The sequence below is a fragment of the Salvia splendens genome, chromosome 21 (genome assembly GCF_004379255.2).
Source record: "Salvia splendens isolate huo1 chromosome 21, SspV2, whole genome shotgun sequence".
Taxonomy (NCBI): domain Eukaryota; kingdom Viridiplantae; phylum Streptophyta; class Magnoliopsida; order Lamiales; family Lamiaceae; genus Salvia; species Salvia splendens.
Window position 1 is genome coordinate 20,809,637 of NC_056052.1, and position 20,799 is coordinate 20,830,435.

The 20,799-nt window shown below is 41.7% G+C and overlaps 1 pseudogene; it reads left to right on the forward strand.

Annotated features, from left to right (window-relative positions):
• Positions 1-548: 548 nt before the first annotated feature.
• On the forward strand, positions 549-20,019 carry LOC121784367 (annotated as a pseudogene).
• Positions 20,020-20,799: the final 780 nt, after the last annotated feature.

The following is a 20,799-nucleotide window of genomic DNA, read 5'->3' on the forward strand; positions in this document are numbered from 1 at the left end:
ACTACTGCTTTGTTAAGCAATTGACACGTTGATTTGTAAAGCAGTTAATCAGTTTCTAAAGAAACTGATTCATGAATCTCAATCCGTACGTCACATACATGCATATCACACTTACAAATATTACTTTATATACTAACTGCCATAATTTAATAGTATTAGTTTAGTATATTACGGCAACACATATATAATCAATTCATTTATACATACATATACTTATTCTATTAGTATATAATATATATATATATATATATATATATATATACTCCCTCCGTCCACAAAAAATAGAACACAGTTTCCTTTTTTGGACGTCCACCAAAATTAGAACACAATCAAAAATGGAAAGTTTTCAACTACACTATAACCCCACACATCATTTTATTTACCACTTATGCCATTAGAATTAAAACTTAATTTTCTATTTAGCCTCATAATTTCTGACTCGTAAACTAATTACCCCAACTAATTAATTACCCCAACCCACCCAATTCCTAAACCTAAATTAATCGTGCCCTATCTAAAATTGAGATTGAAACATCTTCATCTTCGAAATGGAAACCGTCGTTCCGGATACACCCCCTAGTCGGCAGCGCAGCCGTAGCCCTCAGCAACGATTCCATCGAAATGTAAATCGAAGTTTGTTTCGAAGACCTGCTGTAAACCCTAGTCACGCTCGTGAACGTTTCGAGTCAGATCCAAACGGTGGTGGTGCCGGAGACGAGTTGGAAACGGTGGTGCAGGAAACGGTCCTTCCGTGCGACGAATTGAACGCGGTGGTGCCGGAGATGAGTCATCTGCTTGACGACTCTGACATGGTGGTGCCGGAGTTGGTGGTGTCGTTTGACGAATCTGAGACATTATCCTCCACATCCGAGACTGTAATCCTTGATTCTCGGCCGAGAACAGTGCGCCCTAAGTCGGATAAAGTTTTCCTCGAACTTCTGGTGATATTTTGTCCGGCAGTTTTGACACTTGATCTCTAATCAGGTGACTATCTTGCTATATCTGTCGATATATTGTCCTTGGTGTGCAATGCTGGTTGTATTTAATGTGTTGCGTCTGAATGTGACTGTCCTATGAATGTGTTACATTTGTTGGATGAATGTTTTGCATTTGTTGGATCATTGTGTTGGGGCAGAATCTGAATTTGAATGTCAATGATGCAATTCTGTATGAATATCTTGTGTTGTCTAATTTAGAAGTCACCCTGTGGAATTACATTTCATTCCATAGGCGGTAATAAATGTGTTGAATTGGCTTACAATTTAATGCAATAATCATTATTGATTTACTAATTAATTCAATGCACTATTTGATGCATTAATCACCATAAATAATACAGAAACAATTTTCCGTACCAATTAATGCATAAACAATGTTCCATATTGACTTACTGCAATCAATTTCGTACTTTACTGATTTGGTTTGTGTAAACAATTTAAGAACAATTTCTCATACTCATTTCAAACATTAAATCCAAATCTATTAATTACGTCAATTTCCAAAATGAAATGAAAATTTCAAACCATCTTCAATTTTCCATAAGAAACTACTTTATGCAAATTTCCAACCATTAGTGCAATTTCCCAACCGTTAAAGCAGTTTTCCAACCCTGGATACAATTTTCCATTTCCAAAAATGAAAATTTGAAGTTAATTTGTTGAATTTAATTATAGTCATTGATCCTAGTTCCTAATTAAATATACTTGTGTTACCTAACACAATTAAACACTACTAATAATATGGACCCCACATTCCACTAACACTACTTCTCTCTTACTTTTTCTCCTTCTCTCTTATTTTTTTCCCTTCTCTCTTACTTTACCAATTCTACATTAAAACCCGTGCCGTTTACAAAGTGTTCTATTTTTAAAGGACGGAGGGAGTATTATATATTATAACATTATAATTAGAGGTAGGAGAGGAGGGTTATCAATACACCCGATTCTAATTCTATAATCGAAACCGATCCATCACGGTATCGTCTTTAATATTAGAATCCCTTTTTTAGCTTTTAATATTATGAACTTGAACTTTAATTTTAAACCAATAGATACATAGGTCACATAAGAATATAAATATTCTTACATAATTGACCTCAATTAAAATCATTCTCATTATCTAATGGACTGGTATTTAATTTTCATTACTGTTTTCAAAACACTTCAAATCTAAGTTAAATAATGGAGTAGTAATTTTTTAAATGTACATGAAAAATACTCCTTCCGTCCGCCATAGTAGTCTCATTTCTTGGTGGCACGGGTTTTTAAAAAATGTTATGAAAAGTGGGTGGAAAAAAGTTAGTGGAATGAATGTCCCACTTGTATATACTCCCTCTATTTTTTTAAAATAACAACTATTTTCATTTTGAGCCGTTCTTTAAAAATAAAAACTTTAGAATCTTTTTATTTTAGGACATGGATCCCATAATCCACTAACTCTACTTGTACTATTTTTTCTTTCATCTCTCTTATTTTATTCATTTTTCTTTTCCTCTTTCTTACTTTACCAATTCTTCTAACTTACTTTACCAATGGTGCATTAAAACCCACGTCGTTTCAAATGTTTTTATTTTTTTGAATACGAAGGGAGTGTTAATTTTAAATGAATTGTGAGTGAAATGAGTTAGTGGAAGATGGGATTCTATTACCATTTATGGTAAAAGCGAACCGAGACTCCTATTCGCGGACGGAGGGAGTATATTTTTACTTATTATTTTATTTATTGTATATTTAATATTTATCATAAAAATAATATTTATATATAAATTTAAAAATGATACTACTAATTATTTGGAAAAAAAATGTACTATCATTTTATCTTTCGATGAGTTACTCCCTCTGTCCACAATTTAAAGTCCCACTTTGACTCGGTGCGGGTTTTAAAAAATGTGAAAGAAAGTGGATTGAAAAAGTTTGTGGAATGTGGGTCCCACTTTGTATATTGGTTTTATAATATACTCCCTCCGTCCCACTTTTGGATGTCTCACTTTAGGAGTTTCGGTTGGAATATTCCATAAATGGTAATAGGCCCCACATTCCACTATCTTTTTTTGCACTCACATTTTATTATAAAACTAATATATAAAAATAGAACCCACATTCCACTATCTTTTTTCACCAACTTTCCTTTATATTTCTTAAAACACGTGCTGAACTCAAATGAGACTCCTAAAGTGGGACTGAGGGAGTATAAGGTAAGTGTAATGAGTTAGTAGAAAGTGAGGTCCATTTATCAAAAGTGAAAAAAGTAAATATGGACATTATTTTTTGGACGGACCAAAATAACAAATGTGGATATTATTTCACAGATAGAGGGAGTACATAATTAACTCAAGTAAAAATAATTAAATAACACTCATAGTATGTGATACTATGTATGTGCATTAATTTATTATATACAAAAAAATCAATAGAAATATAGTATTAATGAAAAAAATTATACTCCCTCCGTCACTAAAAAGTTTAAACTATTTTCTTATTTTTCCGTCCCTGAAAAATCTGAACATTTTAGTTTCGGAATAGTTAAACAACACTTTACTCCTACATATCATTTTATTTTCAACTTATGTCATTACAATACACTACTAATGATGTGGAAACCAAACAACAAACTAATTTTACCTTTTTCGGGTGTCCACCAAAATCAGACCAATTCTAAATATGGAAACTTTTAAACAAATACTAACCATATACATCATCTAAACGTAGATCCCAAAATCTCTCTCTCTCTCTCTCTCTCTCTCTCTTACTTTAATTGCGCATTAAAACTTGTGTCATTTATAACTTTCTCTATTTGCTTTGGATAGATGTAGTATATATATAACCTAAAAAAATTATATACTCTCTTCGTCCGCCTATAAGTGTCACAAGTTGAGCCGGCACAGGTTTTAAGAAATGTAAATGAAAGTGGGTGGAAAAAGTTGGTTGAATGTGAGTCTTAATTTTTTATATCGATTTTATAGTATATTTATTATACTAAAATGAGTTAGTGGAAGGTGAGATCTATTATCAAAATTAATACTAAAATGTAAAGTGTGACAATTATTGACGAATGAATACAAAAAACTAGTGATAAATAATAGCGGATGGAGGAGGGAACAAAAATGGTCTGTTGTTGAATAGCTCGATCAGGGTTGGAACGGTACGTTATACCGCGCCGAAATGGCCATACCGCATACAGTACCGTACCGTACCGTGCGGTATGACCAAAAATCATACCTTTACCGTACCGCTTTTGTCGGTATACCGCAATTGCGGTATACCGAAAAGTCGGTATACCAAAATTTAGATATCGTTACCGTACCGCTTTTGTCGGTATACCGTACCGTGATTTCGGTATACCGCAATATGCGGTATACCGCGGTATACCGTGATTTCCGGTATATACCGCAATTGCGGTATATACTGTATTTGTGGTATACCGTGTTATTTGCGGTATATACCGCAATTACAGCATAACGCGGTATACCACGGTATATACAAAATGCATACCTTTACCGTACCTAAATCTGTCGGTACGGTATGATACCGTACCGAAAAGTACGGTATACTGAAAATTCGGTATTTTCGGTATTTTTTCGGTACGGTAAGTGCGGTATTTCGGTATATTTTCCCAGACCTACGCTCGATGACCCAAGCGTGTTGGTGCAATTAATATTTCTTGTTAAAAGTAGCAATGTATTGGGAAGATACATCAATATAATCATCAATCAAGGTAGTAATATATATTAAGAGGAAGATACATCAATCACCAAACAACGTATTTTTTTATTAATAAATACTCCCTTCATCCCATCCCAACTAAGTTGATATATAATTTTTGAACACGAAAATTAAGAAATTATATTGAAAAATAGGAGAGATGAATAAAGTAGTATAATATGAAACATGGGCGGACACACATAGGAGGGTCTAGGGGCTTAAGCCCTTGGTAAACATGATTTTTTAATGATTTTTCTTTGTAAATTTTATTAATTTATACTAATTTTATGCAAATTCTTATAAGAAAGCCCCTATATATGAGCTAAATAATACATGAATATAGTTTAAATAATTTTTTTTTAAAATAGCCCCTATAAGTGACGATTTCTGCGTCCGCCCCTGATATGAAATATAAAGAGAGAGTAAAGTAGGTGATATAATAAAATAAGAGTGATTGGATGTTTTATCTTTAGTCAAAAAAGGAAATGACTCAACTTAGTTGGAATATCCAAAAAAAAAATATAACTGAATTTAGTTGGGACGGAGGGAGTACCTATAGAAGATTGTTATTTCTATAGACTCAACATGGAAGCTACGTCCACGCGAGTGCATGGATATTACAAGCTTTGATAATTAAGATGACTTATGTGGTGTTTGCAACATATATGGATCGAGGACAATAGCCTTGCACGAGAATCGAAATTTACAAATATTGAAAACCCTTCACATCACTATTCATTATCTAACATTCCATATGCGGAATAACTGATTTATGCCCCAAGTTTGGTACTCCATATATTTACATCTACCAATACGATAGTCGCGCCAGCCTAAATTTAATCCCAGAAAAAATTGTGCCTAAATTTAATCCCAGAAAAACGGTATATATATTCCTGATGAATCCGCGAATTATTGATGATGATGAATGCTCGTAAAAATAAATTACGACACGGTGAATTTACGTGGTTCGATTTACTGAGGTAAATCTACGTCCACGGGAAAAAGGGAGGGCAAGATTGTATTGCTTGATCTGGGATTACAGCTTACAACACAGACTTGCTATATGATTTTATCTCTAGAGAGCTTCTAACCCTTTTCTATCTGATCTAAGTTCTATTTATACATTGAACTAGGATCGTGGTTTGCAGCCCCACTAACAAGATCGTGGGTGAGCAATAACTGCTCAATAACTGCTTCGTACCACTAAATAGATCGTGGGTATAGCGGAGGTCGTGGAGGCCTTTCATGAGTCCACTAACTCCTAGTTCGGTCGAATGCTGAGACCGAACTGCTGGACTTTACCGATCAGCTCTTGCCGATCTGAGAGGAGAGCTTGACTGGTCGGCTTTTACCGAGCTGTAGGCTGAGTCCGAACTCTTTGGTCGTGCCGAACTCTTTGGTGCCGAACAGATACTCTTTCTTGGGCTCTGGGCTGATGGGCCGTCACTGTTATTGGGCTTGCCATTAGGGTTTAGTTCGTACCCCATCACTACCCCCCCCGAAAAGCGAAGTGAATCACTTCGGCGAGGTGAGTCACTTCGGCATTCTGGATAATGGTAAGGGGGAGGCTGACGTCAGGGGACATGCCTTGCGCGTGCCTGCATTAAATGCGACAGTAAAATCCGGCCGTTGAATCCTGAAAAGGTGGGATTCGAAACGGCGCAACGATCTCGAAATCTTTCCCGGATCTGATAAATATGCTCCTTTTTCCTCATTTGAACACTTTTGCTGTTGCGTCTTCTATACTCTCTCTTTTTCGAGAAATTTTCTTCCGCTTTCAAGAGCTTCTTCAGACTTTCTTCATCTTCAAAAAGTAAGAAAAATGTCTTCTTCTTCTTCGGAGTCGGGTAGCGGTAGGAAAGGGAATAAGGGGTCTTCTGGCCGGAAAGAGTCCGGGGAGAAGACCGTAGAGTATTTCCCTAGTATTTTGAGTAAGGATACTGTGATATCCCTACCCGAAAAATACTTTTTTCCTGGGGGGAAGGCGGTGGTACCTGACGGTGATCATAGGGCTGACTCCCCGCCGGAGGGGTACGCCACCGTGTACGAGGCCTGCTTAGAATGCGGGCTTCGTTTCCCCCTCCCTTCTGCCTTTATAGATTTACTAGATTTTTTTCAGCTTCCTTTAGGCCAAGTGACTCCGAACTCTTGGAGGCACTTGTCGGCCTTCGCTGCCGAACTCCGTAGGTTAGGAAGGGATTTGTCTTTGAAGGCGATCCTTAAATTCTTTCAATTTAAGAGGAAGGGGTCTTGGTTTTACTTGATCCCTTTACAGCCCTTTAGAGCCTTTTGTAAAACGAAGTGGCCGAAGTGGCAAAATCGCTTCTTCTACTATGATAGGACCGCGGCTCCTAGTTTTCCCTGGAGAGGGCCGGAGTCCGTTATCCGTCACCCTCGGCCTGAACCGTTGGACGAGCTCGATGGCGAGCTCAACAAGATTCCCGTAGTTAGGAAACAATACACGGAGTCTGAGCTCGTCAAGGGCGACGTCGTGTTCGACATCTCGTCTTCGGACGAAGAGGCCGAGGGTGAGGATTTCTCTTTATCTTTATGCTCTACTGCTTTAACGAAGAAAATCTGACTTTGCTTTCTTGCTTTTTGGCAGTGTACATGCTGAGTAAGGCTAGCCGCAAATCTTCGGAGTCCAAGGAGCCGGAGAGGCCGAAAACCACCAGCTCGGCGTCTGATGCCGAGAGGACTCCGAAAAGGCAAAGAACCTCTTCGGATCCGAAGAAGCCGGAGTCGACTTCGGCAAAGGGGAGGGGGAAGGCCCAGAAGCCCCCGAGAGCGCCAGAGAAAGACGTGGTCTTGGCGCCTCCTTCGGAACATATCTGTGAGCCGTTTTTATGGCCCACGGACTTCGCCGAGGTGAATTCTCTTCTTGATTTTCTGGCCTTGCTTTTTTCCTGTATTTTTTGTGGCCCCTTTGTTGACTTTTTTCTTTATTCATTTTCAGAGGAACGATATGCTCTCCAAGCTCATCGCCGTCGAACTCTCCAAAGCGTCCAATGACTATGCCGAGATGCAGAGGAAGTTGGCAGCTGCTTGTCATCGGGCCGAACAGGCTGAGGCTAACTTTGAGAAGGCCAGAGCTGCTAGGATTTCGGCCCAGGATGAAGCTCAGTTTGCCAAAAACCAGCTCGTCATCCAGCGAGAGCAGACGAAGCGGAGCGATGCTGCTGCCGTGGTTGCCCAAGGGGAGGCTCTCCGTGTTTACACGGAGAAACTCTTTTTGAGCAGCCAGTTCTCGGCCTTTGTCGGTAGCCTGGTAAGGCTAATTGCCGATAAGGGCGAGCAGGGGGCCGACGTCGTGCTGCCTCTGTACAGCCGAGAAATAGCAGCTCGGCTTCAGAATCTGCCGCTCCTTGAGGAGCTCGCTTCATCTTCGGTCCTGCTTTCTGCAGACCGAGTCCGGAGTTGCCGAGCTGATCGGGACGAGAACCTGGAGGCTATCTTTGCCTCCGTGGGACCCGTTTCACCCGCTTCGACTTACAACGGAGAGGGTGAGGCCGAGCCGCCGGAGCTGGAGGCCGAAGTCGAGCGGGCCGGGCATCCGGAGAAGGAGGCCGATCAGGAGGAGGAGGCGAGGCCGGCAGGAGGCGAGGCGGAGGCTGAGGTAGTTCAGGAGAAAGAAGCTGAACCAGACCAAGGAGCCGGAGACGAAGCTGGCGGAGTATGATTTCGTCTCCCTTCTCTTAGTCTAGTTTCTTCCTTGTAAAATGGCCTTGAAGCCCTCCTAGTGTAAAAATTTTCCTTGTGAATGAAAAATTCTCTACACTTGTCTTCGTATAGCTTTTCGTACTCGCCTTTATTCCTGTTGTATTTTACTATCTGCTCGGTACAGCTGCCGAACTAATATAGCTGCTTTGTACTCAAGGAGATGGAGATACTTCACTGGAAACGGCTGTACTCTTCGGCTTTAGACGAAGCTGAGCAAAGAGCTATAGCCGATCAGACGAAGAATGACGAGCTTCTGGCTCGTTTAGTGAAGCTGGAGGCCGATAATAAGGACTTAGAGTCCGATAAGAAGGATCTGGAGGCCGAGCTGAATACGACCGTTGCTGAGAGGACTGCGTACGAGGATTACATCCGTGTGCGCGGGGGATTGACCATATCAGATGTTCAGAGTCGAGTTGACGAACTGTGGGAGGAATATCATGTACTCCGGAGGAACAATGCGCTGGAGAGCTCGGCTTGCCAACAAGTTGTGAAATCATTACGGCGCTGGGCTTCTCGGTACGACATTGTTCTTTCTCGGCGCCCCTCCATAGAAGGATTCCTTCGGCATGTCGTGCCAACAGATGCTCGCACTCCAGATCAAGCCTCTGGTTCCTTTGTTCAAAATCCTACTTCCAGTCAACAACGAACTCCGGAACAGCCGGAAACGTCAAGACGAGAACGGGCTCAGGAGCAACCGGAATCGTCAAGACAGGGACGGACTGAAATTCGCCGAGGAGTTGTGACTATGAGCGAGCAAGATCAGCAGATGATTATTGCAGAGACTCTTCATCGCCGAGGTGTTAGGACTTCTCGGGCTCGGGGAAGAGGCGTTGGGTCGAGGATAGCATCTCGTCGACCTGCTTATTCTTCATCTGCTCGGAACAACCGAACTCGGCTTCCAGAGGATTTTGCAGATAGGTGGCTTAACTTCAGCAACCCTGGACAGTAGAATAGTCCTTTGTAATAGCGTAACGCCATTTTGTAGGGTAGCTGAGTTGTATGCCGAACAAGATTTGAAAAATGAAATTTTGTTTTCGCTTCTAACACTGTATTTACAGCTTAGCGAAAAAATTTCATCGTACTTGTCCTCGGTCTTATGAAGTAAACTTCTTTGACCGAACTTGGTCCTTGGTCTTATGAAGTAAACTTCTTTGACCGGACTCGTCTTTGGTCTGATGAAATAAACATCTTTGACCGGACTCGTCTTTGGTCTGATGAAATAAACATCTTTGACCGGACTCGTCTTTGGTCTGATGAAATAAACATCTTTGACCGGACTCGTCTTTGGTCTGATGAAATAAACATCTTTGACCAGACTTGGTTTGTGTTCTAATTTGGCGATTTTTGTCGCCGGGATCGAACTTTCCCTTGTCCTAATTCGGCGAGTTTTATCGCGTGGATCGGACTTTCCCAGTTAACCGAAGTGGTCTTATGCAGTAAACCTCTTTGACCAGACATGGTCGTCCCCGGTCTTATGAGGTAAACTTCTTTGACCGAACTTGGTCGTCCTAATTCGGCGAGGTTTATCGCGTGGATCGGACTTTCCCTTATTGCAGTTCGTTTCAGACGAAGTGCTTGTTAAGCTGAATTGCGGTCTTGTATCCTCCTTGGAAGCTTGGACTCACAATCGTTGGCTTATTGCAGTTCGTTTCAGACGGACTGCTTGTTAAGCTGAATTGTGGTCTTATATCCTCCTTAGAAGCTTGGACTCACAATAGTCTTTAATAATCGATCTAAAAAGGGGATCAGTCTTTAAAGAACGATATACCTTGGTACCATTTGTAAGAGACGACAAGCACATAGAGACAAAACACATAGAGAAAAAATGAAAAAGACGAAAGAAAAAAACTTTAAACTTTTTATAAAACGACAAGTAAAAAGTACAAGTAAAAAACAAACAAATAAAAACATGTACCCCTATGACCGAACTAGACACAAGACAGACTGACCGGACTTTGTCTCTTACAAGTGGAACTTCTTGAGGTTGGAGACGTGCCATGTTCGGGGTACTTGTTCTCCTGACATGTGAGTCAATTTATAAGACCCTTTGCCGATGACTTCTGACACCCGATATGGACCCTCCCATGTGGGCTCGAGTTTGCCCAGCTTTTCTGCTCGGCTTACTTCGTTGTTTCTCAAGACGAGATCTCCCACTTGAAATTGAAGCTTTTTCACCCTTTGGTTATAATACCGGGCTACTTGCTCCTTATACTTGGCTGCTTTTATGCACGCCAATTCTCTTCTTTCTTCGGCGAGATCTAGTTCTGCTCTCAGTCCGTCGTCATTCATTTCTGAGGAGAAATTTAGAGTTCGGGGACTGGGTATGCCGATCTCCACCGGAATTACGGCTTCAGTGCCGTACACCAGACTATACGGAGTTTCACCGTTGGAGGTTTTGGGCGTAGTTCGATAGGACCATAGGACTTGAGGGAGATTTTCTACCCATTGTCCTTTGGCTTGTTCTAACCGAGCTTTTAACCCTTTCACCAGAATCCGGTTCGTTACTTCCGTTTGTCCGTTTGCTTGGGGATGGGAGACCGAAGTGAACCGCTGTTGAATGTTCAGCTCTTGGCACCAATTCTTGAACGTCTTGTCGGTGAACTGAGTCCCATTATCCGAGATGAGGATGTGGGGTATGCCAAATCGGCACACTATGTTCTTCCAGACGAAGTCCAATGCCTTTGAGCTCGTTATCGTAGCTAATGGTTCAGCCTCCACCCACTTCGTGAAGTAGTCCACGGCAACGATAAGGAATTTCATTTGCCGAGGAGCTTGAGGAAGTGGTCCCACTATGTCTATGCCCCATTGCATGAAAGGCCAAGGGCTTTGCATAGTGTATAGATCGGTCTGCGGCATCCTTGGGACATTTGCATGAATTTGGCACTTCGTACACTTCTTGACGAGCTGCACTGCCTCTTGTACCATGGTTGGCCAATAATATCCCCATCTCAGAACTTTTTTAGCTAAAGCTCTGGCTCCGATGTGGCTACCGCACGATCCTTCATGAACTTCTCTGAGGATGTAGTCCGTCTCTTCTGGTCCTACGCACCGCAATAACGGCTGGAGATAAGACTTTCTAAAGAGGACTCCTTCATGAAGTTCGTACCGAAGTGCTCGGCATGTGATCTTCCGAGCTTCTCTCTTATCCTCGGGCAATTGTCCTTGATCCAGATACTGCAAGATCGGCGTCATCCAGTTCGGCGAGCTGGATACTGAATGTACCTCGGCTTCATCAATGCTTCGATGCATTAATTCTTCCGCCTTTGAGTTCGGATCTGAGGCCAACTTACTTAAGGTATCTGCTCGGCTATTTTCCGCTCTGGGAATGCGGATTATCCGAAAATAGGAGAAACTTCGGCTGATGCTTTGCGCTTTGTCCAAATACTTCTTCATTCTCTCGTCACGAGCTTCACTTGTACCCAACATGTGATTTACTATGACTTGTGAATCACAATGGACTTTGAGAGATTTGACGAGCAGACTTTGCGCTAACTGGAGTCCGGCCAGGAGGGCTTCGTACTCGGCTTCTTTATTAGTAGTGGGGAATAGGAACCGAAGTGAGTAGGTTACCTCGTGTCCGTCGGGAGCGACAAGTAAAATACCAGCTCCACTTCCCATCTTGTTTGAAGCTCCATCTACGAATCCGCTCCAGCAGTCCGGCGGCTCTACTTCGGATTCCAAGGGCTGTGCTAGTTCGGCATTGGCAGAATTCTTCTGTTCGGCAATAACAGGAATTGCTTGATCGAACTTTGCTTCTGCAAGAAAATCTGCCAAGGCTTGTCCCTTGATGGCTTTCCGAGGTAGATATTCAATTGTGTGCTCTCCCAACTCTATAGCCCACTTGGCGATTCTGCCTGATGCTTCTGGTTTGGTCAACACTTGCCGAAGTGGCAGATCAGTTAAGACGCATACCTTGTGAGCATAGAAGTATGGCCGCAGTCTCCTTGCTGCATTTACTAATGCCAGAGCAATTTTTTCCAGAGGTTGATACCTTGTTTCTGGACCTCTTAATGCTCGGCTTGTAAAGTAGATGGGAAGCTGCTTTAGGCCTTCTTCTCGTACAAGCACCGCGCTGATGGTTTGATCCGATGCCGCTAAGTATAAGAATATTACTTCGGCTTCGGTTGGAGCAGAGAGAATAGGAAGCTCGGCTAGATAACTTTTGAGTTCGTCAAAGGCCTTTTTCTGCTCGGCTCCCCACTCGAACTTTGGTGCCTTTTTCAACACCTTGAAGAACGGCAGTTGCTTTTCGGCTGCTTGGGAAAGGAATCGATTCAGTGCGGCTAGACATCCGGTTAGCCTTTGCACGTCATGTATGGACTTCGGCATTGCCATGTTCTGAACGACTTGAACTTTTGAGGGGTTTGCCTTGAGTCCGTCCTTTGAAACCCAACAACCCAGAAACTTTCCCGAATCTACCAAAAAGGTACACTTTTGGGGATTAAGTTTGAGGTTGGCTTTCTTGAGCACGTCGAGAGTGGACTTGAGGTTGTGCTCGTACTCCGAAGTGCTTTTGCTTTTGACGACTATATCGTCAACATACACTTCGACCTCCTTTCCAATCAGGTGCCGAAAAAGCTTGTCTACCATCCTTTGATAAGTGGCTCCGGCATTCTTTAAACCGAATGGCATCTTTTTATAAGCGAAAATGCCGAAATCAGTAATGAAGGCCGTTTTTGAAGCGTCAATCTCATCCATTAAAACTTGATGGTATCCTTTGTACAGATCAAGAAAACAAAAAATTTCAAAGCCTATCAAAGCTTCTACTTTTTTATCTATGTTCGGAAGGGGATAGCAATCTTTGGGACAGTGCTTATTTAGATCGGTGAAATCTATGCACATCCGCCATCCTCCTTCCTTTTTCTTGATCATGACAGGATTGGCCACCCACGAAGGATACTTCACTTCGAATAACACATCCGCCTTCAATAATTGACGGACTTCGTCATGGATGACTTGACTTCGTTCTGCCGCAAAGAGTCTTTGCTTCTGTTTTATCGGCCGGACTGAAGGATCAATATTTAACCGATGAGTGATTACCTCGGGGGGCACTCCGGTCATGTCCAACGGAGACCATGCAAAGACGTCTTTATACTCCTTGAGGAGCTGGATGGTTTTTTCCCGAAGTAGGGGCGTTCCCGCGAAGCCGATCTTAACCGTTCTGGATGGATCGTCTTCGTACAGCTGAACTGTCATCGAGTTCGGCTCCGGTATGACTTCGGTCATCGCCTCTGACTCCGGCTGCTGTGATTGCTATGCTTGGTGGTGCCGATCTGACTGCTCGGCACTTCTAAGCGCAATTTGCAGACATTCCTTTGCTCTCTTTTGGTCACCTCGGATGACCGCTATCCCTCCTTTAGTAGGGATCTTGATGGTGAGGTGATAGGTGGAGCAAACGGCCCGAACTGTGTTGAGCCAGTCTCTTCCCAGGATGACGTTGTACGGGGACCGAGCTTTCACCACGAAAAACTCAATCATCGTACTGGAGCTAGTAGGCGCTTTCCCCACCGTGATCGGAAGGCTGATAATACCTTCAGGGCGGGTGTCCTCCTGAGTGAAGCTCTTCAGGGGAAGCGGAGCCGGACTGAGCCGAGCTGGGTCCACTTCTAGTTTGTCGAAGCACTCTTTAAAAAGAATGCTAACCGACGCTCCTGTATCCACAAACACCCTGTGGATCAGTTTGTTTGCCACTCCGGCTTGGATGACAATGGCGTCTTGGTGAGGAGAGATGGCCGGGACGGGATCAGCAGCCGAGAACGTAATCACTTCGTCCTGCTTCAGCCTTTTATGCGTTGGCTCCTCTCGATTGGAGCCTCTGCGTTCTGACTTTAGGGACGACTTGGTCTTCCCGGCAGGGAGCGCGTCAATAGTCTGGATTACTCCATCATATTGCGGCTCGTCATCGTCTTCGGGATCCGGCTGCCTTTTCGGATCCTGAGGAGCGCAGTTCGCACCACTCTGCTTTTTATTCTTCTTTGGCTGCTTACTTCGGTATTTTTTCAATGTCCCTGCCTTCACAAGAACATCGATACCTGCAGCCAAGTTTCTGCACTCCTCAGTATCGTGACCGTGGTCTTGATGGTAGGAGCAGTAGTTATCCTGTGGTCGGCGCGCGGCTGATTTCGTCATCCGCTTTGGCTTTTCGAATAGGTCAGAGTGCAGTTCGAAAATTTCCGCTCTCGGCTTGTTCAGCGGTACGAACTGAGCGGGCGGCTTCTCGGGATTGAGACGAGGTCCCAATCTGTCTTGCACCGGAGCCCTTTGAATTCTTTCAAATGGAGTCCGGCGAGGATGCCCCTGATCGCTATGATCGGGCTTCCTTCTGTCTCCTCGGGACGATGAGCTGTCTAACGACCGTTTGCGACGGTCTGCCTCATCGGCCCGGGAGTACTGGTCCGCAATGTCCCACATTTCCTGAGCTGTCTGCGGACCGCACTCAACGAGCTTCCTGTAGAGAGCTCCGGGCAGGATTCCATTTTGGAATGCCGAGATGACAAGCAGATCGTTGAGATCGTCTACTTGCAGGCATTCCTTGTGGAATCTTGTCATAAAGTCGCTAATTTTTTCGTCGCGACCTTGACGAATGGAAAGCAGCTGAGCCGAAGTGATTCGGGCTTCCGCTTTCTGAAAGAACCTCCTGTGGAAGGCATCCATTAGATCTCGGTAAGATCTGATGCTGCCCTGGGGGAGGCTATCGAACCACCTTCTCGCGTTCCCGATGAGCAGCTCGGGAAACAGCTTGCACATGTGGACCTCGTTGAGACCCTGGTTCGCCATGTTATATTGATAGCGCCCCAAGAAATCGTGAGGGTCCACGAGCCCGTCGTAAGTCATCGACGGAGTTCGGTAGTTCTGTGGTAGGGGAGTTCGGGTGATGTCGTCCGAGAACGGAGTCTTCAGTGCTCCGTACACGGCGAATCCGATATCTCGTCGGTATGGAGGAGATTGAGTTCTCCTGTGATTCCGGTACCGAGGAGGGACAGGAATATGTCGGGGTTGAGGATTCTTTCTCCTGGGAGATGCGACACTACTGCGGTAGTGACTTTCTTGTGCGGAGGGAGAAGGAGAATCCGTCGTTTTCGTCTCCGGCTGCTTTTGGCTTTTTCGCAGGAAGGTTAAGAATTCCTCCTGCTTTTCAGCCAAAAACTGCTTGACAGCCTCATTCAAATCGGGCTGCTGGGAAGACTCAGTGGGACGGTTTTTGGAGCGGCTTGTTCCTTCGCCATGAGAACTGGTGGTGGATTTATCCCTAGGCTGTTTTCCCGACCTATGGGATGGATTGGCTTCCTCCTGGTTCTCACGGGCTGGAATACGGGTATTCTGCGATCTGGTATGCATTTTTTGGGTGGAAAAAATGGATCAAAAATTCGCTTTATCACAAATTTTGTTCTCTGCTTCCCACAGACGGCGCCAGTGATGAATCCGCGAATTATTGATGATGATGAATGCTCGTAAAAATAAATTACGACACGGTGAATTTACGTGGTTCGATTTACTGAGGTAAATCTACGTCCACGGGAAAAAGGGAGGGCAAGATTGTATTGCTTGATCTGGGATTACAGCTTACAACACAGACTTGCTATATGATTTTATCTCTAGAGAGCTTCTAACCCTTTTCTATCTGATCTAAGTTCTATTTATACATTGAACTAGGATCGTGGTTTGCAGCCCCACTAACAAGATCGTGGGTGAGCAATAACTGCTCAATAACTGCTTCGTACCACTAAATAGATCGTGGGTATAGCGGAGGTCGTGGAGGCCTTTCATGAGTCCACTAACTCCTAGTTCGGTCGAATGCTGAGACCGAACTGCTGGACTTTACCGATCAGCTCTTGCCGATCTGAGAGGAGAGCTTGACTGGTCGGCTTTTACCGAGCTGTAGGCTGAGTCCGAACTCTTTGGTCGTGCCGAACTCTTTGGTGCCGAACAGATACTCTTTCTTGGGCTCTGGGCTGATGGGCCGTCACTGTTATTGGGCTTGCCATTAGGGTTTAGTTCGTACCCCATCAATTCCACATTTATTTTGAAGTCAAACCTGACAAATTACTCTAAACTCTAAAGTTGATGTCAAACCTGACAAATTACTCTAAACTCTAAAGTTGATATGCTATTCCCTCCGTTCTTTATTAATAGATGCATTTCTTTTCGACACAAAGATTAAGAATAGTGTGTCAAATAAATGGTGAATAAAGTAAGAGAGAATAAAGTAGAAATGAAGTAATAGAAAATGTTACTTTTACTAAAAATAGAAGCGACACAATTATCCTGAAACTTTCCAAAATGAAAAAATGACTTAATTAACATGGGAGTATTATGTTAATGTAAATGGTCCTTTTTGTTATGCAAGTTTCCATTAATTATAACTATCTCCAATAGTGATGAAGTCATTATTTTAATTGTTAACAATTGAGGGGTGTTTTTTGAAGTTGGCTGTGTCGACATTTGATGTAGAAAGAGTTGACCATCCCGGAAAAGTGGTAGCGATATTGTCATGACTGCTATTAATAATACTAATAATCTTCCTCGTTCTAATGTAAAAGAGAACTATATAGTACAGTAATTTTCATTTTCCATGAATCCATAGTGTTATTAATTATTTGAAATAGTACAATATTCTTTCAATAAATTTTCATATATTAACAATAGTATTTTGATAAATATTCTTATATTACCATATCATTATAAATTGAATTGGTATAATAAGTTAATTAGTTCGGGTGTTAAACAGAAAAAATAATAATTGAAACATAAAAATCGAAACCAATAAAAGAGAATGAGTCAGATTGAATTAGAAAAAAAAAATTAACAACGGCTAAAGTAGAAAAATAATAAGAAAGAGAATTTAAACGTGGACCTCGCCAACTATGTTTTCGCCTGAATACATATTAACCTCTGCTTATATACTACTCCATACAATTCATGTTGAAATTCCTAGAGGCAAAAGCAGACAACAAAACTCATCGGTCTACGGTGATCTACCAATTACATTGTTTAATGTAAACATATTTATATTTTCATGGTTTGTGTAGCAATGTTGAATTTTATGTAATGGAAAAGTAAAAATATTTTTACTCTATATATGCGTGGTATTTGGTGTAGAATTAGGAGAGAATGTGGTTAAATAATTAATTTCCATGGTATATGTAATTATGATTTATGAACTCATATTTGTGCAGTTGAAGTCAAGAAATAAAGTAGGCGTCCAACCATACCACTCTTTTTTTCTTCTTCAATTTCATAACTAATCCAACTTCTTTGGAGAAGTTCATTACAACTGAAACCTGTCACCTTTGAATTTGTTGTCAATACTAAACTAAATTTATTCATAACTCTAATTTAATTTCTCTTGCTAATTACTAATTACCAAATTATCAGGAGATTAGTTCCACTGAGTAATCAAGAGTTACCACCTCCAGTCAAGCTCCAGTTAACGGACACCCATGTAAGTCTTTAAATAAACTCTACATTTATCATCAAAGTTATCATCAAGAGTTATAGAAGAAAGTGATGATCAAGTTGAGATTTCATTCATGAAGACACGGGATCGCTCTCTTGATGGAGAAGTGCCTCTCAATATCGATAAAAGGTATATTCTCCTGCGCGGATCTTCAGGTTTCTACTCTTACTCGATATTCGAGCATATGGAAGGATGGCCTGATCTCAACATAGGCGAAGCTAGAATCGCCTTCAAGCTTCACCAAGACAAGTAAGGATCAGTAATTTATCATACATGCATCATATTTAGCATTCTTGTTGGTGATGCTGATGAATTTGTGGGTGTAGGTTTCATTACAAGGTAATATCAGACAACAAGCAAAGGATCATGCCATCTGACAATGACAGAAAAGTAGGGGATACCCTTGATTATCGGGAAGCTGTTCTGATAACGCATTCTAGCAACCCTCGACTAAGGGGAGACGTATGGGAATGAACATGGATTCAGTTTTATGAATATGAAAACCAAGTAGTGTATTGAAAAGTGTAATGAATGAATAAGGTGGATGACAAGTACCAGTACTCGTGCAATAACGAAGATAACCACGTGCATGGCTGGATCAGCTCTACTGGCCAGCGTGTCGGATTTTGAGTGGTGATGCCTGGTGATGAATTCAGAGGCGGTGGCCCTGTCAAACAAGACCTCACGTCACATGCCGGCCCAACTTCCTTAGCTGTTAGTCTTATCACCACTTCACAATATGGAATTATGGACTAATTAACATATATGTGCATTGCTTTTTTCACGGACAGACGTTTTGCAGTGCACATTATGCTGGTGTCAACTATGGAGTTAGATTGCGCAACGGAGAGCATTGGAAGAAGGTGTTTGGCCATGTTTTCGTCTACCTCAACTCGGATCGCAACAATAACTCTACTGCCATTTGGGAAGATGCCAAGAGACGGGTCCTTTTTTCTTTACTTGCAATGCACAAACCTTAAATTGCAGTTGAAAAAAGTATTCATTTCAGTTTTCTATAAATCAGACAGCAAAAGAGAGGAAGAAATGGGCATATGATTTCCCACAATCACCAGATTTTCCGGGTGCCAATCAATGCGGTGCAATCAGAGGACGACTGTTAGTACAAGACAAGGAAACTGAGATAGCCAAATCAGCATATGTGGGATTGGCCCCACTCGGAGATGTTGGATCATGGCAAGATGACTCTAAGGTTACATAGTTACTAAATTAAGTATACTAGTTATAAACAAATCATAAGAGGATTTTGCTAAATTCCTGTTTTGTCAGGGCTATCAATTTTGGACACGAACGGACGACAAAGGCTACTTCAGTATAAAAGGTGTTAGACCAGACACATACAACTTGTACATTTGGGTTCCGAGCGTCATTGGAGACTACAAACACCACGGCGAGATTACAATCCAACCAGGGGAGCAAGTTCAAATAGGCGATACTGTGTACGCTAGTCCAAGAAATGGTCCAATGCTCTGGGAAATAGGGATCCCAGATCGCACTGCAGCCGAGTTCTATGTCCCGGATCCAAACCCTCTCTTAGTAAATAAACTATTCATCAACCATACAGAAATCTACAGGCAATATGGCCTGTGGAACAGATACACAGATTTGTATCCTCATCACGATCTCGTTTACACTGTTGGAGCCAGCGATTATCGGAAAGACTGGTTTTTCGCCCATGTAAACAGGTATGCATCTATATCATATTAGCAACTAGCAAGCTCATTTATAAAGATATTTGAATTAATGTGAAATATACTTTTGTAGGCATGTGAATAAAGAGTATGTCCCAACAACATGGAAAATTGTGTTCAACTTAGGAAAGGTGGTGAGGAGAGGAAGTTACAGTTGAGGGTTGCGTTGGCATCTTCGAGTTTTGCAGAAATACAAGTAGGGATCAACAACAACAACCAACGACCTCATTTATCAACGGGGAGGATTGGGAGAGACAACGCGATTGCTAGGCATGGGATACATGGGCTTTACAAACTGTACAGTGTAACAATATCAGGATGTTAGTTGGTTGAAGGAAGAAATACAATATATCTGAGGCAAGCGCGAGATGGAAACCCATTCACCGGTGTCCTGTACGACTACATTCGCCTAGAAAGCCGGCCTCAACGTTAAACTTAATGCTCGCCTTTTCTATCAAAATGCTCACTCTGCCTATATATATGTATACATTAGAATATAGTACACAGTTTTTTTTCATCAATTCTTTTCATTCATGTATTTTAGTTTTGCAAGCATTATTGTCAACATGAATAGTGCTTTTTGTTATTTATTCAAGTATGTATGTTTTTCATTTTCCATGATGCTTTAATTCTAATTATTTTTTGAGGGGCTTTTGTTTTTATTCAAACAAATAGTTTTATTTCTCTCAATCTTTATCTCACCGAAATTATGTAGATATGATACTAACATGGATCAATGATATTCACATGGAGTTCATAAATTAAGAAGAACAAAAGAATTTTATATACTAACAGTTGTGCAACTTGGTGTTTACTTGTTAGTATTAAAACGTAATTGCTATGATATCCTGAAAATGGCAAATGGTATGCTTGAAACCACTAGAAGGGTTGCGCGTTCGTATAATCTATTGTTTAACATGATTAAGTGATACACGACATAGATATATTTTAAATGTAGTAATATTATTTTTATTATTAACTTAAGAATTTTATTAGCAAGTTGATCATGTAAAAAGGTGACAAAAATGAAACCTAAGTTCTATATTTATGTCGTAGTATAATTTAAACCCTCGAGAAATTAAATGGTAATGATCATTATTACAATAGTACTTCTAAACAACGTTAGACATAAACACATATTAAAAAATATGTAGGTAGAGAACGAGTGAAGGTATGAAATAAATTGTGAAAATGTGTTCGTATTTATAGAGTT